The following is a 27120-nucleotide window of genomic DNA, read 5'->3' as shown; positions in this document are numbered from 1 at the left end:
ATCATATATATATATATATATATATATATATATATATACATACACACACACACTGCATACAGAGGTGAAATGATAATTTCTGGCTATAGCTTTATCAACAGGGATAGAGAATCTTTGTAACTCTTTGCAGTGCCACAGGTCACACATGGGGAAAGTTAAAACATGCCTAGTGCTGCAAGTTTGTAATGCGGGGCCAACATTTACTATCAGCAAATCCCAATGGCAAAAAACAGGAAAAGAAAAAGTGGTGTGGTGCATGTGACAAGAGTGTGTGTCACAAGACACAGAGGCTCGGTCCTCCAGGGAGATACTCTGGCTGCTGGCCAGAGCATCTCCACTCCTACAGTTGTGTCTCAGCAACTCCAGCATGCCAGGACCCAGGAGGAGCTGGGCAAAGGCAGTTTGCCTGAAGCCAGACAATTTGTCCCTCACAAAAATGCACATGCAGGGGCATGCACTGCGGCAAAAAGTAGAGGCACAAATTTGTGCTGCCGCTATTTTTGCTGCTCCAAGCTCATGCCCCTGCACATCTGGACTCAGCCAGTGAGTCTGTCTGAAGATCTACCATTGCCATCATGAGACTAGATTCTAGTGTTGGGGGAGTATGGCCTCCAAGGCAAGGACTACATATGGATCCATTCTGTGGACACATTGGGAGTGGTGGCAGCAGAAATGGTGGGACAGGAGTGGAGCAGTTGAAAAACCTTCACTGGCTTAAACTCCTGTCCAGGGAAGGAGTTGAGTTGTCACTTCTACCAAAGTCCTTCCACAAATATTTTATCAGCCACACCTACCCAGATGAACATCCACTTGGTGTTTTGCTCAAAACTGGGGAATCCCCTGGAACATATGGGCACTTGACCACCATGAGTTGGCTGAAATGCGTGCTCTCACCAGCCACCTTCTGGTTGAGAAGCAGCAGTGCATTCAACCACTCAGTGAGCTTTGATTGTAAGGGTGATATGTGTACACACAAAGCCCATGAGCTTTTAGATTCAGAACAAACACAGGAAAAACTGTGACAATGACAAACATGACATATATTTGTACCCTAAGTGTACCCCCTGAATCTGACAAAATGAGACCATAATTCTATCGAGGTCTCTAGGAACTTCCACAAAATCCAACAATAACCTAAACCTATTTGCAGAAAAGAAGCAAAAAGGGTGAATTGAAAGATAATTCAGACCTAGCAAAAGCTTTCATGAATAATTTTGCCCAATTATTCGTCCATCTCTGATTACACTGTTTCTGCTGATTTTAAACTTAACACAATTGATATTTTTGTACAGACTTCATGAAAAAGAAAAGCAAGCAGAAAAACGAACACTGATTAAGGGAGATGGAAATAAGTCTGTTTACTGATAATATATGTAGAACACTAAGACATGTAAATTGTATTCCAGAGTTGCTTTGTTGCAGTACTTTTGATTTCAGTCTATATGAACTTTTCTGGTTTACTGCTTGAGCAAGATTTGGTTTTTCAAAATAGAAAATTTACTACCCATGCTTCAATCAGAAAAAATTTCCAAACACTATGTCATTCTATAAATGACAATGCCAATCTGCAAGATTGCTAAAGTGAATTTCCTTTCCTCTTTTAAGTTATTGGAGAATTTACTGGATCTCAGATTTAAGCTAAATTCCTTCCTCATGCATAAGCATCTTTCACAGCTGCTTTCCCAGACTTCAGCTCTTCTTTTCTTGCTTTCTTTTTTTCTTTTTTTTACTCATTTCATCTTGAAAGGTCATTTTAAGAACTAAAAAACCCAGTTGCCAGCTTTTAAAATAATTATGATCTCCAATAAAATGCCATCTATTTTTAACATTGTACTTTTAATGTCTCTTCTTTAAAGACACAAAGCAGCTGACTTCTTTTGCCATGAATAATGTATGACTTCAGAGACTTCAGATGCTATGACATAAATTATCAACTACTTTTCCACTATTTGCTGATAAAGTGGGGATGTTTTCTGCATACTTTGTACTAAAGCTCATAATTGTAATTGGCTTTTTTCTGCCATTAGATTTGAATGATGAAATTTCATCATTGCTTATAGCACTTGAGGATGTAAAATGGCAAGAGAAATTATCATTTCACCTCTTTATGCAGTATATATATGATGTTCTCTGCATACATCTTGTGATTATACAGAGTGGTACAAGTACAGCATGTAAAGTAAGAACATACTATTAATGGAATTATAAGGCCAAAAGGCTTCATTAGGATCATGTAGTCTGGCCTGCAGAATACAGATCATTGAATGTTATCCAGTGATTCCTGAATCTATCCCAATACCTTATAGTGCGACTGAAACATAGCTTTCAAAAAGACAAGATTCTTTGCCTGCCTATGTCCTTACAACACCCTGGCTATAACCAATACCCTCTTCAGAAAGATCTATTTTGATTGAAATATTGGAAATAATGGATAATATATACAAAAAAGCTTAATAAACTGTGATAACTGGGATTCCCTGATGCTTAGTTAAGGGTCTAGACAGGCAGATGTGGTGTGCATTTTTCACTAGAGCTTTTTCTCTTGATTGGGTGTGGCAAGCTTAATTCCAGCAGAAGGGTAAGCAGCATACTTACTGACTACAGTTAGCAGTAACTCAAAAGGATATAAGCTAGTAATAGGAGATAGGCAGGTAACAAAGTCCCAGATGGGAGTGATTTAGTGGGTGTGTCTACATGAGACACTTTACTGTGCCATAGACTAATCTACTGAGCAGTAAAGCATCACTAGGTAACCATGAGCAGAAGCTACTGCACAGTAGATTAGTCTATGCTGTGGTTTTCTACTACTTGCAAATACTACCATAGTTACTGTGCAGTACTGCATAATGAGATACCTGACTGGGAGCAAATTGCTCCTGGTCAGCTTGGGCAGCAGGAGGCAGGAGAACAATCCCCTACCCCAGCAGCTGCCTGTTGCCAGGCCGGGCTGCAATCACAGAGCCCGGCCGGGAAAATGTCCCCCTGCTCTAGCAGTTGGCAGCTCCTGGCCCTGGGTACTAAACTCAGATGAGGGTAAAGCAGCAGAAACTATAATAAGCAGACGGTTGAACAAAACATAAGAAATAGTAACCTTTGGGCTCAAAATAAAAGTAAAAAAAATAGGAGAAAATACTTTTTAAGCAAGGAGTATATTAAAGAAAATGAAGTATTAGAAATGATTAGGGCTCTGGCTTTAACTGAAACTTGACAGAATAAATATCTGGAACTGAAGAGAATAAGACAGTGGAAACAAAAAGGAAGAAAGTAGGCTTATGGAATGTGAAACAGGGGGTTTGAAAGAGACCTTGGAGGACACTAATATGGATTTATGTCCTGAAATAACAGCTGGTAAAACTGAGAAGATGAATGGTGATTTTGAATTTTTGGGAACGCAGAGGTCTTTGCAGGCCTCCACGTAGGCTGGACATTTTCAGTATCAGATGGCATTTCTCTGTCCTGCTTGATGCTCTCATGTTGGATCAGGGTCCTCAAAAATGCCTTTTCTGAACATGACACTCCCTAGAGCAAATTACAGATTTAGGAAACACTCTCAGGGGAAAATGTGATTGAAATTATCAAGTGCTCAGTTACGTTTATTCTGGAGTGATATGATCCAGTTTCAATTTTTTACCTGGTCAGAAAGAAATTAAAAAGTTATTATAAGGCCCTAAAGTAAATTGGCTGTGGCAAATAAGATGGACCCACAAAGTGAGATTCTTGGGAATGTGTGACTGATTTTCAGAGCTGCAAAGATATCAATGTGTATGATACCCTTCAAAAAAGCATCAATGACTGCAAGACCCCTGGTAAGAGGTACTCTGTTTGGCTTGCACAGAAACTTCTGGAGGAGCAGGGTAGGCATAATAAAAGCTATCTGCAATATGAAAGGTATAACTACCAAGGTTTGTGGACTGTACAAAACCCTGCCAGAAAGTAGGGAGAAGGGCAGATGCTGCTGAGCGCCAGGGGTAAGGAGACTTACCTACCTAGAGACACAGGGCATTTTTACATGTGCAATTAATGCAAAGCAGTAGACTCCAGAACTTATTGCTCCGGAGTTTATTCCTCCTTGGTGTGCCATTTGAATGTGTGTCTTGGACAGCAGCATCTTGAGCCAGGTCAGAGCAGTCCCAGCTGACAGGGGTCCTGGGGGTCAGCTTGCCAGCCCAGGGCTGCTCTGACCCAAATTAATGTGTTGCAGGTGGGCTGGATGGGTCATGAAGGTGCTCCACTGAAGCACCCATGTGCCCCAGCCAGCCAGCGCAGTGTCTACATGTGTATTGCTGTGGAGTAAAAAACTCTGCAGCAGGATAGTACTTATATTTACTAGTCCATGAGCTAATTAGTTTATTCTGCAGTAAACGTCTTGTGTAGACATACTCACAGAATCCCTGGCTGCTGCTATAGCAGTAGTGTGGTTGCTTTGTACTCAGAGGCTGTTGATGCCAAAGCACAAACTCCCTGAGCGGCTGTCATTTTGGCACTCCTCCTAAGTCAGTGCCTGGGTCTGGGGCCCTGCTTACTCCTCCCTTGTTACACTACTGTGCATCCTCATTCGTGTAATGCCAGAAGAAATTATTGTCTTCTCTACATAAATTCTAATGTTCCCAAGGTATGGAGAAATGTGATTATGGAGGATAAAATCCTTGATTTGTGATTGAGAACAAGTAGAAGCACATTTGTCTAATGGAATAAGGTCTCTTGCATCTTTATGCTGAATGTGGCGTGGAAGTTCCTCACTGAGAAATTACTGAAGAACAAGGAATGCATTTCTCTTTTGGAAGGCTTTTGGCTAATGTTTGTGGTATCAAACTTTGTTGGTGAAGAGAGAGTGTAGTGAATATATATGACCATAAATATTTGTGATGACAGTGTTTAGTGATTGTTTTGAAAACTTTGTGGGGTTGAGAATCATCCTGTCAGAAAGCAGAAATTATAGTAACCAGTCAAAATAGTCTTACCAAATATGCTGAACATTTTTACATAAAAATATGGATAACTTTTAATGGTGACTAAGTTCATAAAAGTCAAAATCTCTATAGATAATTTGCAAAAAAGGGGGTCTAAATTTGTCAAATATTCAAAGATGAATAGCTCATTTAATTTAAATTTCAATATTCAGTGTCAAATCTGCCTATCACATTTTAATATAATATTTGCATGAATCACCATCCAAGTGCCATAGTTTCCAGAGGAAAAAATAATAAAATAAATATTAAAATATTTTGAGATATTTCATTGTGTCAGTGAATTACCTTGAAGATAATTTATATCTCCAACATGTGACAAGCTAATGGATGACATGTAGCTGATGGAAATTAGAAATACCAAAATGAATGACACATCAACTGAATAGCAACAATGTGATATGCAGAACTCAGTATGATGGAGTACATGGGATTATTTGCTACGTACACTTTTTAAGGTGACCTGCAGACTGGGGTTTGGCTTACATGTTTTTATTTATCATGTATAAAGGTAACCTAAAATGTTTTTTTTCCATAGAAGCCTGACTTTAGAAATTTTTGTTCACCCTATGTTTTGGAAGACCATGGGAGAACTAACAGCTTTACAGTAGATATTAAAGGAATGAAAATTGAAACTAAGAAATTTTTTACACAGACTCTTTTAGAAATGGGTATTGCAATGTATCTGTATATAGTGCAGTTTTGGCATTAGCAATATTAGCAACATATACAACCATCATCACTGTGCTGTGTGTAGAAAAAACATAGCAATGTTTATCAAAAAGGTATATGAAATCAGGTTAAAGATGTGAAAAGAAGGTAAATTGAAACACTAGGTCTCCCCTATTTTTAAAAGCTGAATGTGCTAATAGGTGTTTGAACTGATGAATGTTTCATTGCTTTGGCCTGTTCTTGGGGGGTTACACATAACCATACTGATGCCAATACATTCATTGGTTAAACACAGTTGCTTCTGTTATGATTTACTACAGGCATTTGCAACATGTGATTTAACCATGGTTTTTAGTTTCAGAAATTCTCCAGGGAAAGTGTCTCCCACTTTCCAGCCTGTGGTTCTACCACTGCATTAATACAGATACTTATGGGAACTGCACTCTCCCCTGATATTTCTGAAGGCCCATCAACTGTGTTTGCTGCTTGTGTTCAGCCAATGTACTGCTGTTCCATTGTACATTATTATAGGCAACTGTCTATCCTCTGGACCGTGCTATACATGTAAGATGTCTAGTCAGATGCCTGATGAATCCGTTTGTGGCTGATAAGCCCAAATTGAGAGTGACACAATTTATTTCACAGATCCATATATTGTACATTAGTTGATTATCTAACTGCAAGAACAGTAGGCTAGTGGAACAAGTTGCTTGGAGAAGTTGTGGAAGCTTCTTTATAGGAGTTTTTAAGGAAGAAACTCGATACGCTTTTCTCTGGGATGGTTTAGGAGTAGCACCTTCTGCATCCATGAAAGAGTTTGGATTAGATAACCATTAAGGTCCCTTTCAACCCTATGATTCTTTGATTACAATCTTTGCCTTTCTACCATTCATTCCTATACTGTTTCAGATGGTCCAAGAGAAAAATTGGTATACATGGAGTTTCCTTTACAAATTATTGGGTTAAGCATACAAATCACTTTTTATAGCAGCTTTTTGAACAGACATCTTTTTGTTTATGGACATTTTGTACACCGTCAGCCTCCCTCCATCATGGCCAAATGGTATGAACTGGGAGGGAATCTAGAATTTTTGGTGATGTCCATCAAAGTAACCATCAGCATGTTGTGTTCCAAATCCAAGATAACCAACACCTTTATTATTGAACTTTCTTATGCTGATGATTGTGTTTTGTGTGCCCAGTCAATTAAAGAGCTCCAGGTCATTCTTGATGGCTTCTGTGACGTGTATAAAATTATTGGGCACACTGGGCACGTCTACATGTGTACCCCACTGTGCAGTTGTTACTGAGCAGTCATTTGGTACTTGCTTTAGCAAGTGCTTGTTGCTCCTGTGCAGTGGTCATGCTTGAAGATAGGCTAAAGTTACAGGCAGACCTAGACAGGCTAGGAAGTTGGGCAGAGGGGAATCAAATGAAGCTCAACATCAAGAAATGTAAAGGGCTCCACCTGGGGACAAGCCTCCGAACACACACACACCTACAGGCTTGGCAATGCCAAACTGACCAGCACCATGAATGAAAGGGACCTGAGGGTAATAATAGACCATAGTATGAATATGAGCTGACAGTGCAATGCTGTAGCCAACAGGGCATATAATACCATTGTATGCATCAACTGATGCATTTCCAGCAAAACTAGGGAAGTGATTCTTCCACTGTACTTGGCATTGGTGAGACCTTGGCTGGTGTATTGCGTCCAGTACTGGGCACTGCATTTCAACAAGGATGTGGTAAAGTTCGAGAAAGTCCAGAGAAAGGCCACCCATATGATCATAGACAAGCCATACAAGGAAAAACTGAGGACTCTTCAGCCTGAAAAAGAGAAGGCTGAGGGGGAACTTGATAGCAGATTACATCAAGGGCTTGGTGAATAACTGTTCACCAGGGCATCCTTGGGGAAAACCAGGAGTAATGGGCACAAATTCCTGGAAGACTGTTTCAGGCTTAACACTAGGAAAAATTTCATCACAGTCAGGGTGTCCAGAGAGTGGAATAAACTTCCTCCAGTGGCAGTGCAATTGCTTACCCTGGAAATCTTCAAGAGGAGACTAGACAGTCACCTTGCTAGGGTTACCTGACTCCCAGTTGTCTTTCCTGCCTGGTGCAGGGGGCTGGATCTGATGATCCTCCAAGGTGCCTTCCATTCTCACAATCTATGAATCTATGTATCTATTGCACAGTCCTGGCACTACACAAGTCGTTTCTGACCCTACTGCACAGTAGGAACAAGCTACTATGCAGTAGTGGCAATATTATGGTTCATGCGCACTGATGTTATGTTGCCATAGTGACAAGCTGTATCACTGTAGCTCATAGGTATGGTGATGTAACATCTCGTGCCCATTCTGAGCTTTACAAAAAAAAGATACTTTACCAACTCACCCAAAGCTGACTGATTGCTTCTACACATATTAAAATTGGAAGACAAATCTTTGGAGAACATTGAGCATTTCCCTTACCTGGGTAGCCACCTTTCCCAAAAAGTAAATACAGCTGACACTATTCAGCGTTGGATAAAATCTGCCAGTGCTGCCTTTGGACATCTCCAAAACCATGTCTTTAATCATCATGAAATCAGAACCCAAATCAGGCTTCTTGTTACCTGGTTCGTGTCAATCCTACCTTGCTGTGGGGGTATAAAACCTGGATGATATATGGGAAACACATGAAAGCTTTGGAATGTTACTTTCAGCAATATCTTTGGAAAATCCTCCATATCACTTGGAAGGACAGAAGGATAAATGCCAGGTCTCTGAATCAAGCAAACTATACTAGCATTGAAGCCAGATTTACATGGCATGACAGGACATGTTGTAAGGATGCCTGACAACTGGCTTCTGAAATAGGTCCTATACTCCCAACTCACCAATGGTCACCATTATAGAGCTGGGCAGAAGAAGACACTTTGAAAGTCATCTTTAAGGCCAATCTGATTCAAGGACACCTTGAAGGCCAGTCTGAAAAAATATGATACTAACATTACTTGGGAAGACTTGAGCACTGAATTGTTCCCTATCATACCATGATGTATGACAACATATAGATCAGATAGATATAGATATAAGCAATCTATAGATATAAATTAAAACAAGCTCTTCTCATTATGGAGGTGGATAAATAAGAGGATCAAAGGGAAAGAGCTGTGACCTGAATTTACCAAGACACATTCCTTTCTTTTGGAACTATTTGCCACGATCATAGTCAAACATGCAGATCTTGGACTGCATGTTTCTTTTTACATCTGTATGTATTTTCTCTGTTTCCTTTATTATGTGTTAAAAATTACAACTTGGGTTTTATGAGGCCACACCTTTTTCACATATCAGGGTAGTTCATTTGTGGTTAATCTTAAAATGTTTTCATGGATCATGCATATAATTAGAAAGGTACTTAAACTATGACAGAGAATGTAAATTTAAAATAGCAGGTTGCAGAATTCAGTAAAAGGATGCACACAACAAATAAGAGTGGGGAGTTGCTAAGGTGGCTGATGAATTATAATATATTTGTTTAAATAAATCTTCCATTGTTTAGGAGGGAATGATGATTGCAGGTAGAACTAAAATACAGGACTGAGTTTAGTATTTGAAGTAGCTATCCATCTCTAGGGAATTTTGGGAAAGTAGAGCAAGAAATGTAGAATTAGAGAATTGGTTGTGGTTGATTTTAGATACCCATCAGCTTTGAACTCTGGCATCAGGATTAGATGTGAGGATGTGTGGGTCACCTCCTTGGGTCAGGGATCACTTCTATGTAATGTTTAGTATAATAGGGTCTGGGTTGATGACTTGGTTTCTAGGTTCTGGAAGAGTACACATATTAACTGTGACTCCCCTCCTAGAGCTGAAAGAAAACTCAGGCATATAGTCTTCTAGCCCCCTCTGCTGCAAAGCACAGTGGTGCAAGCTAATCTTGGTGCCCTCCGCCTCCCCCCCATCCTGAGCCAGGACCTGGAGGCTGACATGAAGGAGGTGGAGCTGAACAAGATGGATCTAGGAAACAGCTGAAGACATGGGACTCCCACCCTACCTCCCTCACTCCAGGGACTCCTGGCAGGGAGAAGAAAGAAGAACAAGGTGGTGAAGGTGAATGTGTCTGAGGATGATGAGGGGGAGGGTTGAGTTTAAGGGATATCAAAGCAGAAAACTCTGTGGGCAGCCAGGACCTTTAACTGTGTCTGAGTGTGCTTGGCACTGCTCATCATCTTGTGGCTGGGCATGTACAAATGCTACTTAACTGCTACGACTGCAAATACTAATTGCTGCTAATACTAGAGTGAAAAATGCTCAAAGATGAAACTTATTTAGTTAGGATTAGGAAAATGATCTTTTTCATTGGAACTATTTACTTCTGAATAAAAATGGAATAATGTTTGAGTAGAGGTGGTCTGCCTCCCTTAAACTCTGTCTTCATCTTGTTCCAACATATACTTTTGCACTTTGCTTCATGCAGCCTTTTCTTGCCTCACCACTCCCCCACTTATTGTTTTCCAGACATTTCCATGAAATGCCTTTATTTCACTTAGACTTACAGAGAGTACCCAGTACCACTGTCATTTCCATTTTCTATTTTGTGCATTTGTACTTTTTTGGCAACACTGGATGAAAGCTTCTAGAAACAAGGATTGTGTCATTTATGCTTTTATGCCCCATAAACATTTTCCAATATGATAACTTTGCAAAGCTCCTGTTGATGACACAAAAGGCATGTTGGTGGAAAGAGGAAAAGAAGTAAACCAACACAGTACTAGATGAAGAGATCATTTCAACTCAAAAAAGGGAGGGGAGCATGGCAAGCTACGAAAAGAAAGCAATAAGACAACAGCAAAAAGTGTGATCTAATAGGCAGGCCAAAAAGAGGATTAACAGTGTCAGAATTCATGAGTATAATATGCATGCTTGGAAATTAATGGCTAGGTAACAAGTGATATAAATTGACATAACCCCTTTGATGTCAATGGAGTTATGGGAATTTACACTAGCTAATGGTTTGGACTTAAGTGTTTTATTCTTCATTTGACACATAGTTTCACTCACCCATTTCCTATTAATGTTAATGAAAAATGCACATTTCAAGCACTCAAGAGTAGTCCAAAATTGTATTCATTGTTATAGCTGACAAATTAGAATCTTTGTTCAAACAACTTGAATTTACATTCCGTGTTAGAGTAGGAAGAGCTCCTGAAAAATGTATAAGCTGACTGTGCAGGCTAACTTAAATTTGCAGTTGCACAGTGTTGACTCAGAGTTAAATTTAGTAGCACTTTGCAAAACTAGTGGAAAGTAGAACACTTGATCAACATCACAGGCTTTCAAATGGTTAAGCTAAATATAATGATGAGTATTTAGTCACAGGTCAGGCACAGTCATAATGCTTAGAATTGTTTCCATGCACTGATCAGTCTAATTCTGAAGATAATTTTGTGCTTTATTATAAGCTGGATAAGTCTCTAGGGAAACTGTGGACTTCTTGAGTGCAGAATAAGATGAATGCAAAGAAAGAAAATGAAACATCTTGCAAGCTCTTTATGGACTTGGTTGTCAATTAAGTCAACAGGAGTCTTTTCACTGACTGGAGCTGTTCCTCTAAGTTGCTAAGCACCTGGTGTGAATTACTCACCTCCTTCAACTTCCTTTAAAATTGGCACCTTATATGATAATTCCTCATCTACCTTAACTGGACATTGACAATAAGAATGATTTACAGATTTGTAGATTATTTTCCCCAGAGGGATCTCATAGCTGCTTATAAACTAGGGTCTAGGTTTTCAAACGAAGACATGTGCAAGGGATCTGTGTGTACCTCACTTACTCATATTACAACCCTGTGTGCTTAAATCAGGTACTTGCATTGATGGCTAGTAGGTTGTCTAAATACTCATGGCCCTATGCAAATAGCTGATTCGAATACACACATTGGATGAATGCTGTACATACACATGTAGATATATAATTGTACGTTACTTTCATCCAAGTACGTACTGGTGCTTTAAAGAGTAAGATCTTCAAATCTTTCATTTAAAATCATAAGTTCCTCTAAGTTTGGGTTGTGTCTTATCTGTTTTCTATGCGGAGCTTGACAGACAGATAGGAATGATCAAAACTGCAATGTTTCTAGGATTGGGTCATTGTACATGGGGAATAGGTAAATGTTTTTGCCACTAGGATGGAACAGGTCATTTTCCCAGTGTCACCTCGTTTAGTTTGGAATTTTCATTACATGGTTCCACTCCGCCTCTGCCTTTCTTTGGGGAATTATTTGCCATGGAGGTAAAAAGTTGAGGACTTCTTTTAGTGAACTTTGTACCAAACATACATTGAAAGTCTCCTTTTTTAATCCTCTTCATGGACCATCCACTCAAAGATGGCACATAGCGTAGCCCATATGCTTAGTCCGGATTTAAAACAATGTTTGTATCTAGATGGCAATATCAAAACCTTTTGCTGCACTTCTGTTTGGTACAGTACACTGGTGGATGTGAACAGTCTCTTTAATTTAACCTTCTTTGGATGCTAATATCATCTTGTTAGATCCTTTTAGGGCAATTTTTAGATAGAATTTTTCTTCCAGTACCTGTATATTTAAAGCCTCAAGTAGCTTTCAAGGCATTAAAAAGTGAAATGAGTTCAGCTGCAAATGTTACTTGAAAAGAAATGATCATTACTGTCTAGGTACAGTACATCTCTGATATATTATGAAAATGGCTACAGAGTCCTTTCAAATTTGTTATTTAGCAGATGACTTGCTGACATCTGTATCTGCACAATTTATTATGAATAATTTAAACCATGGAAAGCAGAAAGTGTGACTGAAAAAAAGACCAAAAACTGCTAGAAAATGCTTTAATGATCCCTTTGCCTGCTTATAACTTGAAGATCAAACACGAAAATGCAGTTTAGGATTGCTACATACTGTACAAGGAACCAGAAGAGAGATGCAAAGCTGAGCTCTTTGGATATCTCAACTTTCAACTTATCTGTTTGTAGTCAGTCTTGGGCAAGGTGTAGACATTAATAAGGAAATATTAAACATTTATCTTACATGTTTTGACTCATCTCTGCAGGATCATTTTGTAAGCAATTTATGTTTCTGAAGAGATTGTATCCCACAACTGTGGACAAATTACATGCCACTCAGGTATTAATGCTGTTGTTTTGGCTTGTTTTTGAAATCACTCGGCAAGTGAGGCAACTGGAAGGATTCTTAAGCAGCTTTGAAGTATATGTTATTTAAGGTACTGGAACTGGACAGTCAGTGTTAGAGCCCTAACAATAATTTAAGCAAGTTTGATAACTTTGTAATAAGTGGTGTTTTGAGATAAAGATACATGTTTAGATAAAGATAATCCAACTTGATGCTTTATGTTTTAAACTAGTTGCCTATTCCAGCTAAGGAAGGGGTAAATTGTAGTGAGATCACTTTACAGAGTAGCTGGTCACTATTCATAAGACACATCCCAGAGAAGTTTACCAGCAACTCTGGGTTTTTTGGAAGGTTTTTTTTATTACCATTAGTCTTTGCCAGTCTTGCTCTTGGTAGTGATGAGCTACTCTGTAAAGTGGTCTCACTGCTTTAAGGGGGATTACTCCTGTGATCAAGTGGGTAAAGTCTGCACAGTGCACCTCTGAATAAACAAAGGGGTAAATTCTCCTGAGCCTGAAGAGCTTAACCTATTCTGTTCTTAATCCTTATAGTGGAGGTTGTGTAGCCAGTAACTGAGTGTATAAATCTGAGTACCTTCTAAATCAGTAACCAGCAACCTTTCCGATCTGATGTGGGCTGTTTGGCAGTACAGAGACAGCTGGGGACTTCATCTGAGCCCCCACAAGTACTGGGACAGGGAAGTGGAGAACTGCAACAGATCCAGGCAGCTTAAACCTGTGCCAGAGCCACTGCCACTTTTGTTTTCTCCTCAGCTGTGGCTGGGGATTATTGAGGGGATCACCGAGCTCCTAGGATGGAGTCCTAACATATTGAGTTTGGGTGTGAATAGCAAATCCTTCTACCAACTGAAAAAAGAATGAAAACTTAGAGATGAAACTGCTACAGTCTTTTTTTTCCCCTTATAAATTCTGTGCGCCCAGAGCATGGGGCAAAAAATAAAGGTTTTCCAGGTTTTGGTCCTAAATCGTGATAAAACACCAGCATTCTCTTCTGCTGTTTTCAACCCCTTGTTATACTTGTTCAGATTGTGCAATTTACCCCTTCCATGCAAACATTTCTCTGGTCTGGGCCTTGTTTTCCTCATCTGTGGGCATGTCTACACAGGTATTTGCTCCAAGATCAAATTTACTTGCAAGTAAATTACTTGCGAGTAAATGCTCCCAGGCAGGCATCTACATACACACGGACTTGGCAGCAGGTTTGTTGCTTTTAGCACCAAAGTGGTGCCACTTCATGCAACCCTGCAATGGGCCCCTGCCACCACTGGGGGACCTCCAGGCTTCAGCTGCAGCTACCAGTAGCTGGTGGCCTTCTTGAAAAGGCAGTGCCACTTTCTGCACCCTGGCCAACCACTTCACTGGCCAGGAGCAGCATGCACAGTGCAGGGGCAGCACACAGAAGCTCTCCTCTCTGCCTCTGCCTTCCCACGCTATGGCTGCTTCAGTTCTTGCCCCTGGAAATGATAACAAGTGCCCTGGGCTCTTTCTGGCCACCATGCTGGCCTTGCTAGTCCAACACACCGACTACTAACTGACCCATGGCCATCTGGGCCCTCCTGGCAACCCCATGTGCAGCAACCACCTGCCTGGCTGCAGTGCACCATCCCAGAGATACCACCACCATACACCTGCCACCTGGTACCCATACAGCTGGCTGGACCCTGGCAGGGATGCCAACAATAGGCTGCTGGATGCCACTGCAGGGGCCACTTTCACCCTCATGGGCCTCCAGCTCAGCCATCTCTGGGCCCACGGGGCCAGCCAGGACTGGTGGCTGCAGACCAGGGACAATAAGCAGTGGCTGGAGGAGTTCCAGATGACCTGGGCCACCTTGCTGGACCTCCTGGAGCAGCTCTGGCTACACCTGGAGTGGCAGGACACCACCATGTGGCTGCTGTCCCTTCCTGTGGACACCCAGCTGGCCTTCACACTCAAGCTGGCTACACCCACCAGCTTCCCCTATGTGGTCCATCTCTTTGGGGTGAACAAGGCCACTGCTGGGGAGGTCATTCTGGAGGTGTGTGGCACCCTCCAGAACATGATGGGGCACATAGTACTCCATGTGCATGGCCCCTGGCAGTGGTGGGGTTCCATGCCCTAGTCCTAGTTTCCCCTAGTGCATCAGGGCCCTGGCTAGCTGGGTGCTATGGTGGTCCCACCCCTCCTCATCACCAATCACACCGACACACTGCTGCCCTGGCTCATGTGGCCCTACACGAGCCAGCTGGACCCCTGCCAGGCCCACTTTAACCAGTGTCTGGGCCAGACCCACACCCTGGTGGAGTGCAACTTTGGCTGCCTCAAGGGACACTGATGCACCTCCACCACCCACCTCGAGTTTGCTGAGGACAACCCCCCCCCGGGTTATCATCACAGACTGCATGCTGCATAACATCTGTGAGGCTTGGAGAGAGCTCTTTGGTGAGGCCTGGGTGAAGGAAGCATGGCAGGTGGAAGATGCCTGGCAGTGGGAGCACCACCTGCAGCTGCAACAACAGTGGCGGGCCCCCCTGCCAAGGCCCTGGGTGAGCCACACATCTGCCACTAGGGGCCAGGACACCAGGTATGAGAGGCACCGGCAAACCACCTCCCCTTGCACTCCAAGATATAGCCCACCTGCATCCCTCCCCAACAAAGTATCCCTCTTCTTCCCCACTGCCACAACAGAGCCCCTCCACCACCCATCCCACCCACCAACAATAAAACACCGTCTTCCTTGTGCAAACTATTTACAATGGTCTATTTTGTGTGCTGTCCTGGTGTGGGGGGCCATGGGGTGGGCAGGACTAGTGGGAAGAGCCCAAGGACAGGCAGCCAACACCTCAGCCTCTGGCAGTTCCCCCCGTGAGTGTGTATGCTGTGGTGAGCCCAGCAGGTAGGTGGCTTGCCCAGGGGCGATGGTAGCTGGTGGTCATCTGGCGCAGGCAGCTCCCACTCCAGCAGTCAGTGTCCAGGGCCAACAGGACCACTGTGTAATCCTGGCCCTTGGCACTGCTGCAGGTAGCTCTGGCTCTGTGCCCACGTGGAGCTGGGGTGAGTGAGTGGTGGGCCTGGGCTCAGGTGGAAGGGCTAGGTGGCAGGGAAGCCAGGTCAAGGGCTTCTGGCAGCTGGAGGTGGTGCAGGACCTCCTCCCAGGCCCATGGGGGGAGGGCTCCTGCTGGGCAGCAGATGGGTGCCAGGGGCCAGGTGGGGCTAGGGTCACGGGCTGGGTTGGAGGTGGCACAAAGGCAACTTCCAGGGCCAGAACGGTGTCCAGAACCCAGTGGTCATCACCTATGGCCTGCACAGCTTTGCCTAGGATTGCATTCTGCTCCCACAGTGACTCTACCTGGTCATGCTCCAGGGCCAGGATCTGCACCTGGAACTCCTGGTCCATCCAGTTCCGTGCCTCTTCACTCCAATCCCTCACCTCCTCGCACCGGTCCCATGCATTCTCCTAGGCAACATCCTTTGCCCATCAGGCCTGTGTGTCCACTAGCGTATTCTATGACACCATCACTAGCAGGTCAAGGAGGATGGTGTGGTCCTGGGTCCACTTCTGGTGAAGCTGGCACATCCTCAGAGTCCCAGTTGTGGGTGGTAGTGACCCTGAGGCCTCTCCCCCACATGCAGCTGCAGGACCTCCAGAGCCATGAGAGAGAAACTGTTTGTGAGAGTTTGCAACATTTGTGATATAAGAAGCTCAGATAAGGGGCTGTGCACTGCCTGGGGGTAAGGTGCGCATGGGTGCCTAGGCACCATGGTAAGTTGGCTGGGCATGGCTGGGCCCAGGCAGCTGCCAGCTGAGATCCCTTATCCCCACTCACTCCCCAGGGGCAGGTGAGCCACTGAGTGCTTGCCACAGGCATCTGGCCTCCCCCACCCTGTTCCCAGGCTAGGACAGGGCAGACTTCTGATAGCACCTGCTGTCATGGCTTCAGACCCCAATGCCTCCCCCCCAATTCTACAGGCCAGCCACTCTCCTATGCTGCCACCCAGCTCACATCACCTGGCCTTGCAGGGCTTGGGACTCCTGGATGACTGGGATGAGGAGCTTCCCATGCCCCTGCCCTGCCCACAGGGGGCCTCTCTGGGGATGCACCCTACGGCCAGCCTTCCCCCATGCTGGTGCTGCGATCCAAGCACATTCCTGCTGAGCATGTTGTGGGCACTGTACAAGGAGCTGTTTGCATGGACCAAGGGGTGCCTGACCTACTATGCCCTGCTGTTGCTGATTACCAAGGTGCCCTAGGAACTCCCGTGCACCTGTTGTGGGACTCTGAGCTTCAATGGTGTGGAGAGCAAGCCCAGGATGCCCTGCAAGCTCTGCCACTTGGAGGGCTACCTGTGGCTGCTTTACATGTCCCTGCCCCCTCCCACAGCTGAGGAGCACATCACTGCTGGAATTGATGCATTCTTTGGCACGTGAGAGGCCCATGCCTGCCTAGCTGTGGGGGCATGGGCAGCTCAATAAAGTTTTACATTGTCTCCCGCCTCCCTGCATCCTGTGGTGGTGGGGAACCTGGGGCCAGGGGAGTGCCAGTGAAGAATGGGGGGCAGGGGCAGGGGTGAGAGGCAGGAGATGGGGCAGGGAGGGCACTCCCCTCAGTGTGGGACTTACCATATGGCTGGTGCTGGCGTGGCCAGTGGCTTTGCTCAGTCCCAGGTGGCAGTGATGGCATGTGGCTCTGGGCAGTGTCCTCAGATGGTGAGGTGTGGTGTTGGGGCTCCCAGCAGCCCCCACCCCCCCGCCCCAGGAGGATCTGATGCTTCTGGCAGCTGGCGGTGACATGGCCAGCCACAACTCATGGCTGAGGCTGAGGCTGCACAGCTGTCAAGGGAGGCACTGGCCCAGGGTCCCTGAGCTGCTGGTGGAGGCTACATCCACGGAGCTCAGTGAAATGGGCTGCTGCCGACCTGAGAGGGCCTCCCCTGGTGATATGTCACCCTCCCTGTAGGATGTGGATCTTATTATCTTTCTCTGCAAACCACTTTACAATCCTTTAATGAAAAGCACCTTGTAGGTACGAAGTAGTTAATTAATAAATTTTCTGTTTTTTTAAAAGATATTTGATGCTCTAGTTAGAAAACAAACAATAATGTCATGAGTTGTATATCACAAATAGCAAATAGTCAAAGTGAACAGTTTATGAATAACCCTTAGACTGACATTTGCTTGGCTAAGCTGTCAAAATATTTTGAATAGTAAGCCATAGACAAAGTAAAAGGAATAAATTTGTGAGAGAGTTTATCTTCAACGAATGAATTGACCAGGTTAACATTTCATAATTTGTTGGTTCTGTATCAACAGATCTAATAAAATTAATCTGATATTTAAAAAGGGATTTTATTAAGGATCTCAGAAGACTGTCTTGAAACCACATTCTATATTGTACTGCCTACTTGCTGTCAGAATTTGTTAATTAATTTTACTATAGTGCCTTATGCCTCTTACAGAAATAGATTCTATTTACCAGAGTTGCTGTTCCATTTGAAAAGGTCTCTGAATATGATTCCTTATCTAGCCAGTAGGAAGTTGGCTATCCCACAGAGCCATTTCTAATCAATTCAACCTTTCATAGAGAGCTAAAAGTGCTCTTGATTTTATTGTAATATGTTTCTCCACCCCCACTGAACACTAATCCAGATCCAGAGTCAAAAGATCAATTTCTAGGCTTTTCCCCTGAAGTTAATAAGGCCTGTATGTTAGGCCCCTAGCAAACCTACTAGTGAAGGCACCACTGGATCTGGTGCAGGATCCCCACAGCTATGCTTTCTGCCATGCCATGGTAGCAGGTGTGATTGTGGGATCCAGCATCAGATCCCATCACTCCTTATTGCCAGTGCAGGGAGAGCCTGGGATCATGATTCTGGGTTTCCCCTGAACCAGCAAGTAGCAACCTCCTGCAGCTGGGAGCCCTGTTAGCTGATGGGGTTCCTAGCCATGGGAGTGGTGGGGAACCCAGATCATTTAACAAAGCTCCCAGCCACATGTGCACATGGTGTGCTCCCCAGGGCTGGGTATCCCATCAGCTGACAGGATTCCCATCAGCAGAGACACACCACACAGCTAGGAGGTTATTACACAGTTTTGGTGTAATAATTTTGTGGCTTATTCTTTGTTTTATCACACCATTAACTGCATTAATGTGTGGCCAATTTAAGACATGATTAACTGGTTTATCACATTTTAAGTGTAATGCATGCCAGGGGCCTTGGAGTTTCGTTGCTGGACTTACACTGTCACCTTTTTTGGAGCAAGGTCTACCTTTTTGTTCTTTCTTTATACAGTATCTCGTGCAATGGGATCCTGACCCCAACATGGGCTCCTAGGCATGATAGTAATACAGAATCATGATAATAATAGTGATAGGCCCAAGATTTATTGAAACAGACATTTCTGTGTAGACAGAATTCAATAACTTTCTTGCTCGTTAGTCTCTGATAGAACTGAATTCTCTTCTTTTGTATAGTAAGTGATCAGCCATTTAGGTAGTGATGCCAGAATTGGTGAAGCCAACCTCTCTAGTAGCCTGGTAGATGTCCAAGATAATATCAACCAACAGCTGAAGCTGGCAGTTGTCTATCGTGATCCATAGCCTGCATTTACTGTAAGATGTCCATTTAAACCAATAAATAAACAATCCTATACTTATAGTTAGTACAAGCATACTCGGGCCAAATGCTTACCAAACCTCAGCATTCCTGGTGTACAGATCAGGCAACTTGTACTTTAAAAACATGAAAGGTATATATATTTTAAGTATCCTCCTCCTTCACATACCACAGTAGAATAGTACTCAGCCCTAAGTAACAATTAGATAGGAAAATCTTTGAGTCACTCTGCAAGGTGCCTGCCCAGGGACTCTATATTTGACCTGTTTTGTACCAGAATTAAAACTTCTACAGGTTTAGTTGCACTAGGCCAGTCTCCCCCTCTATATGCTGGCTCAGTGTCCGCCAGGAAGTTACAGGCTAATTTCTGAAAACTGCACCTCAGTTTCTGAACCAGGATTTCAGTATTAATGGAAATTAAAAATAAAAGTAAATACACTGGAGAGAATAAATAAAACCCATTCAAGTGACAGTAGCATTTGAAATGATAAAATTATATATAACACAACATGGCACATAACAAAGAACAAGAATTTCTAAAACTAGACCAAATTCAATCTGTAAGAACTGAACAATCCTTAGGTTGCCTTAAGTACCTTGAAGATTTGGTTTCCTACTTTGTTGTCAACTCAAATGCTGCAAATGTATTGTGTTGCTTAAGGTATAACACTTTATTTGGAACCTGGTTTTGTTTTAGCACAGAGTACAAAAAAAATTACATGATACCAGCAAGAAATCTGTCTTGCATTATGACTCCATTATAATGGATTTTTAATCCCTCTGAATCTCTACTCCCAGTTTACTGGGATCAAAAAATTCCTTTGACCGGCTAAAAGACTGATCTGAATCACAATTCGGAAAAAGAAATGAATAGCTAGCTGTGGTCTAAGATCTTCAATATCATGTGCCAAAGTGAAATACAATTTATTCGTTTATTTTAATTGAATGGAAATATCCAGGAGACTTTTTAATGATGTCTCTTTAAATTCTAGTGCCTTGATATAAGACATTTTAATTAATTGGGAGAGCTCTCGATTTTGGATTAGGAACAGAAAGTAATTAGCTTATACTTTGTCACACTGGCAAAAGAGCAGCACTCCAGGATGATCTTGATTAAACTAATAAACAAAATAGGCCTGAGATTATTTTTGTCTCATTCATATGTGAAAAGAGATCACCAAAGTTGCTAATTTCTTCCTTTGTCACAGGATGATCCCTACCATAATCCTCACTAAATAATACTGGGTGCATCTACACAGGATACTTTACTGCACATTAGACTAATCTTGTGGAGGAAGAACTGCCAGAGGCAGCGCTAGAGAAGAGAGAGCACATGGACTCCCAGGAAGGTGGAAGCTGGAAGCTGGAAGCTCTGGCAGCAAGCAGAGATCTTTACTTCCACCTGCAGTTTGTCTGGAGAACAGATATGCAGCCCTAGCAACAGAGAGAGAGGAGCACGCAGAGGCGACCCAAGCAGGGTGTGGGGCCCAGGGCAAATCAGCCCATTCAGGGCCTGCCCCCACTCTGGGCCCTGGACCCAAAGAAGCTGCTGCTGCCAATGGCAGCAGCAGTAGTTGGGGGCAGGGAGGTAGCAAGTGGCTGGATGTGGAGCTGCTGCTCTGTCCAGCTCTGTGCTCCTGCTGCTCTGCCCCGCTTCACAGGGCCCCCAAACCATGGGGCTCAGGGCAGTCACCCCGATTCACCCCTCCCCCCCAGACAGCCCTGGGAGCACATTCTATTGCTGGAGGAGGACAGGCCAGGCCTCACCAAGGTGGGAAGGATTGCGCCAATCACCACCAAGAAGAAGCGATGGGTTGTGGTGGTTGGAGACTCATTTCTGCGGGTAACTGTTTGCCCTTCTCCAATCATCTGGGACCTCTCCTGTTAGCCAAGAGTTTTCAAAAATGATTGCCAGTGGCTCTGCAACCTCATCAGCCAATGTTCTCATCACTCTCAGGTGCATCCCATCCGGCCCTATGGACTTATATGTGTCCAGCATTTCCAAATAGTCCCTAACCTGTTCTTTCACCACTGTTGGCTTCTCACCTCTTCCCCAAACTGTGCTGCCTGGTGCAGTAGTCTGGGAGCTGACCTTGCCTGTGAAGACTGAGGAGAAAAAGGCACTGAGCACATCAGCTTTTTCTGCATCCTCTGTCACAAGGTTGCCTCTCCCATTCAGTAAAGGACCCACACTTCCCCTGATTGTCCTCTTGCTACCAGCCTACCTGATACATGGAGAAAAACTTGTTGATGGTAGTGGCAATCTCCTCCTTGGCCACAGGGGTTAGGTACTCATAGCATAGGTAGAGATAACCCTCCAGGCCATGTGGACTTGCCTAAGTTGCTGTCAAAACTCAGGGCTCCCTGCCAGGCTCTCAGCTGAACTCAGGGCACCATGGCGATCAGCAGCAGCAGGGCACAATGGGTTGAGCTCCCCTCATAGTAGTCAAACAGCTTATCATAGTACAACCAAGTGACTGACCAGGAACATGCTTCGGGTGCAGGCCACACATAACAGGGGCCCTGGCTCAGGGTACCTCTCTGGAGATGACTGCTGGGGGGTCATCTCCATCTTTGTCACACTGGCAAAAGAGCAGCACTCCAGAACAAGGTGCCCAAAGGTGCATTTGACCAGCATGCAGCTCTGGCCCAGACACCTGTTGAAATGTGCCTGAAGTGGGTCTGGCCAGTGTAGGGGCATATGAGCCATGGCAGCAGTGGGTAGGCAGGGCCCCTGATGAGGAGTGGGAAAGTTACGTCACCCAGCTGCAGGTGTCAAACAACTGGCATGAAATGGATGACCCAGGGTTGACAGGATGGAGTTGTGAGTGCTGCCAGCCCAGCCAATACAAATATTTGTGAAGGCACCTTGGTGGTCCACTTTGGCCTGCAGCATGATGGAATGGAAGCCCTGCCAGCTTTAGTAGTGATGGTCTTCTCAGAATGGGTAGGTGATTGGTGGGGGGTCCTGTTGAGGGCCCTGATTCACTGTGGGAAGCCCAGTGCTTGGAAGCCTGCCACCACCTCTGGGGGGTGGTGACCTGGAGCATGGTGTGGGCCAGCACATCCTGGAGGGCACTGCAGCATGGCCTCCAGCATGGCCTTTTGGTGGTCACCTTGCCCACCCTGAACAGGTAGCTAACATCACACAGGCTGGCAGGTGTGGTGAGTTCAGGAGGGTGATAGCCACCTGGGACCCCATGGGAAAGGGTGGGTGCATGGTGGTAGGCTGGCACTCCAGGTGCAGACTGAGCTGCTGGACTGGCTCCTGGAATGTGGCCTGGGTCATCTGAGTCCAGCCACTGGTTGTTATCCTGGGTAGGCTGGATGATATGGTGCCACTAGTCTCAGCTGCCAGGGTGGGCCCAGAAGTGGTGAGGCCAGAGCCCCAGGAGCTTATGGATGGTGGCTGTGGTGGCATATATGTGGGTGTCATCAGCATCCCTTCTGAGGTCTGGGAGACAGCCCTGGGGCTGGCAGTTGATGACCTTGGGGTGGCAGGACACATGCTGGACCCTGCATCTGGGTGTGTGGCTATGTGGCAGCATGGGGCAGATGAGGTTGAGGCCCACCAGGGCCAGGTGGTGGTCAGTGCAGATATGGAATGCAGCAAGAACAGCAGTTTGCAGTGCTGGTCATTGCTGCCAGGGCTGAGAGAGGAGCAGCCATGGTGCACTGGGCACAGGCTCAGGGGACAGCATCCTGGAGAACTGTGTCAACAGGCTGCAGAGTGCCCCTAGTACCTGGGCAGTTTTGGCCAGACCCTGCAGCTCCACCCTGGCTGCTTCAGGGAGGAAGAGCAGGACAGGAACAGCCCTGGACCAGGCTGCTTCTGTTGGGTGCAAATCTGCTCCTGACAGGGTGCACATGTACATGAATTCATGGCCAAAGCTTAATGCACCTGAATTTACTGCATAGTAAGATTCAGGCACATTAATTGCACATAAAGATGTACTTACTTACTGCCAAAGCTGATGCCCCTAGTCTTCTAACACTTTGATCACTACGAAGTCTACAATAACCCCTGATTCTTTGCTGTGTGGTATTCTCAGAGTTGAGGTATATTTGGGAATCAGCTTGAAGCTATGACTTTTATACTTCTAAATATATCAAGGCAATATATCAGATGCCTTGATTTGCTTGTACTGTGCTGCATGCTGGGGTTTCTGTGGTGTAGCTGATGAGTGAGCTCAGTAACCAGTGAAGCCAGTGAATAGAAAGCAATGGATGGAGGAGTTTGTGTGGGAGTTGTCTTTCATAAGAAAGAAAGAAGTCTTTGGTCCTAAGGTGTAAATTAATTTGTTTGCTCAGTGCTTGGTGGTTTGTTTGTGCAATGGGGTGCAGTTTGTACTTTACAGAATATGTTTTGGGGGTTGAAGCTTGTAAGCAGGCCTGACCCACAGGGCAGTGGCTTCTGCTCCCCACCCCCTGCCCCCAATACTGAGAGGCTGGGCTGATGATTCTGGCATAGCTCTTAGCTCCAGCTTGTGCAGGTTGATGTCAGCCAAGCCAGGCAGTGGTGGGGGACAGGGAGGAGCAGAACCTCCAACCCATGGGACTGGCCCAAGCCTCCCAGACCCAAGCAAGCACAGCTGGGTGGGGGGCTCTGCTCCCTCTTGCCCCCTGGCACTGTGCAGCTCAGTTGCCAGCCCATGCAGATGTAAGCTCCCACCTGCCTGTGTCAGCTGAGCCAGGCAGAGCTGGGGGGGGAGAGGGGTATGGGGAGGCTCCCCTCAGCTGTGCCTGCTTGGGGCTGGGGCCAGGTCTTTGGTCTGGGTGCTTCTGCTCCCCCTGCCTTGACTGCCCCCAGTGCTGAGCCACTCAGCTGACAGTCCTGGCATGACTCTCAGCCATGGCTCTTGCCTGCTCATCAGTTGAGCCAGGCAGTGGCAGGGGGCAGGGAGGAGCAGAGCCTCTGCCCTGTGGGCCCAGCCCCAGTCCCCCAAGGCCTGAGCAAGCAGAGCTGGGGGACCCTGTGTTCCCCCACCTTTCCTCTCTGCCATGCTGACACAAGCAGGGAGGAGCAGGGCTGAGAGCCATTCAGGCTGTCAGCCAAGCTAGGCAGCATCCAGAGGTGGGGAGCAGAAACCTCCCAACCCTTCAGGCCAGCCCTTCCGCCCCAAGAAAGCACAGGGCCGCTGTTGACAGGGCCACTGGCAGGGGGAGTGGCTGAGGAAAGAGGCCCTGCTAAGATCCTTCTGGCCTGGCAAGTTCAAGCATCTGCATGCCACATCCCCACCCAGGAGTAAACATGCCTTCTGTTTAATCTCTGCAGCATAGAGAAACCTGAATTGGCTCCACCTTGGGCTTTTGAATGTCTCTTTCTAACCCCAGGGAAGCCCAGAGCGCTCCCCTGGGCTAAGTACAGACAGGAAGGCAGTTACATTTTCCTTCATAGGTAAAGAAGAGGTGACTCATGTAACAGTAGAGGAGACCTGAGTTTTAGCTACAAAGAAGATTCATGAATACAGAGGCAGTGGAATGTATGTTATTCTTGAATGGTTACTTGCTTTCTATGTAAAGGAGCATTATACATCTACCTTCATCAAAATGGGATCAAAGGAGGAGAAAGTTGAGGCTTTGTGGGTTAGGATACATGGAGGTCGTGGGGAAAGGGATGTGGTGGTGGGGGTCTGCTACAGACTACCACAACAAGAGGAAAAGCTAGACTTGGAACTCTTTAGACAGCTCTCAGAGGCTGTACAATCTAGGGATGTGGTTGTCATGGGGGACCTAAATTCCCCTGACATCTGCTGGGAAGAGCAGTCAGCCAAATCCAACTGTGCACGTAGGTTCTTAACCTGCAAGCTGGACCTTCACTTAACTCAGGAGGTATACTGTTTCACTAAGGGGAATGCCTTACTGGACTTGGTGTTGGCCACAGGGGGTGACCTGGTAGGGCAGCTGCAGATTCGTGGTCACCTTGGACACAGTGACCACTAATCAATCAAATTCAGCATACGGTGTAGGGTGGGTAAGATAGCTAGTAGAGTGGAAGTGCTTGGCTTTAGGAAGGATAACTTCAATGTGCTTAGGAAACTAGTCAATGATGCACTGCAGGATAAGAGTATTGGCAAGATGGAGTCCAGGAAGGGTGGTTGTTTCTAAAGGAAGTGATCCTTTGGGCACAGATGGAGACTATCCCAGTAGGAGGGAAAAGGGGAAAGGAGCCCAAGTGTTTAATTGGCTAAACAGGGAAATCCAGGGGAGCCTAAGGGCAAAAAAGAGGCATATAGGCGGTGGAAGCAGGGGGAAGATACCAAGGAGGAGTATACCTACTTGGTCCTCACTTTGAGGGAGGCAGTTAGAAAAGCCAAAGCAACTACAGAGCTGAGGCTGACAACACAAATTAAAGACAACAAAAAGTCTTTTCTTAGGTATGTAGGGAGTAAAAGGAAGGCACAGGGCAGCATAGGACCCCTACTGAACGAGATGGAGCAATTAGTGACAGACAAGGGACACAAGGCTGAGCTATTCAATTAGTTTTTTGCCTTGTTGTTCCTGAACAGGGGTCATGATGTCTCCTAATATGTTCTTAGGTGGGCTTCAGTGGGGCACCAGCCCACCAACTGTTGACCCTAACTTGGTACAGAGTCACTTGGATGGACTGGATGTGTTCAAGTCAGCTGGCCTGGATAAGCTGCATCCAAGGGTACTGAAGGAATTGGCCAGTGTCATAGCAGAACCACGGCACGGCTGTTTGAGCACTCGTGGCACTCAGGTGAGGTCCCGGAGGACTGGAAAAGTGCCAATGTGTCCCTATTTTCAAGAACGGGAGGAAGAATGATCCAAGTAATTATAGGCTAGTCAGTCTCACCTGCATCCTTGGAAAGGTCTTTGAAAAGTTTATGAAGGATCATATTTGTGGGAGTCCAGAGAGAAAAATAGTGCAGCAGGGAAACCAGCATGAATTCATAGCAGGTAGATCTTGCCCGACCAACCTGGTTTTGTTTCATGACAAGGTCACAAAATGTTTAGACGCAGCAGTAGAGGTGGATGTCATTTCCTTGGACTTTAGCAAGGCCTTCGATACAGTATCTCATCCCATTCTCATAAATAAATTAAGAGGCTGTGATGTAGATGTTTACCCAGTCCAGTGGGTGGCAAATTGGTTTAGCGGTCACACCCAGAGGGTGGTAGTAGATGGGCTGATATCGACCTGGAAGGATGTGGGTAGTGGGGTCCCCCAGGGTTCAGTTTTTGGACCTGTACTATTCAATATCTTCATCAGTGACTTGGATGTGGGTGTGAAGTGTACTCTGTCCGTGTTTGCGGATGATACAAAATTGTGGAGTGAAGTTAAGACTCTGGAGGGTAGGGAATGATTGCAGGCAGACCTGGACAGGTTAGAAAATTGGCAGTACACAGTAGGATGCAGTACAACAAGGACAAGTGCAGAGGGCTGCAACTAGGGTCCAAAAATATCCAGCACATCTACTGGCTGGGAAGTGACCCTCTGAGCAGCACAGAATCTCAAAGGTATCTTTGAGTCATAGTGCTGGCCCCCCTTTGGGCCCCGGGGGAGGCTCACCTGGGCCTAGAGTGAGTGAGGATTTAGTTAGGGAGCTTCTGGAGGGGCTGGACATTTTTAAGTCAGCCGGCCCGGATGATCTTCACCCTAGAGTCCTGAAGGAACTTGCTGGGGTCATTGCAAGTCCCCTGGCACGGCTTTATGAACACTCGTGGTGCTCTGGAGAGGTGCC

Source organism: Gavialis gangeticus, unplaced genomic scaffold (assembly GCF_001723915.1).
Source record: "Gavialis gangeticus isolate Ggan-Ray unplaced genomic scaffold, GavGan_comp1, whole genome shotgun sequence".
Taxonomy (NCBI): Eukaryota; Metazoa; Chordata; order Crocodylia; family Gavialidae; genus Gavialis; species Gavialis gangeticus.
Note: the sequence above shows the minus strand (reverse complement) of the source record.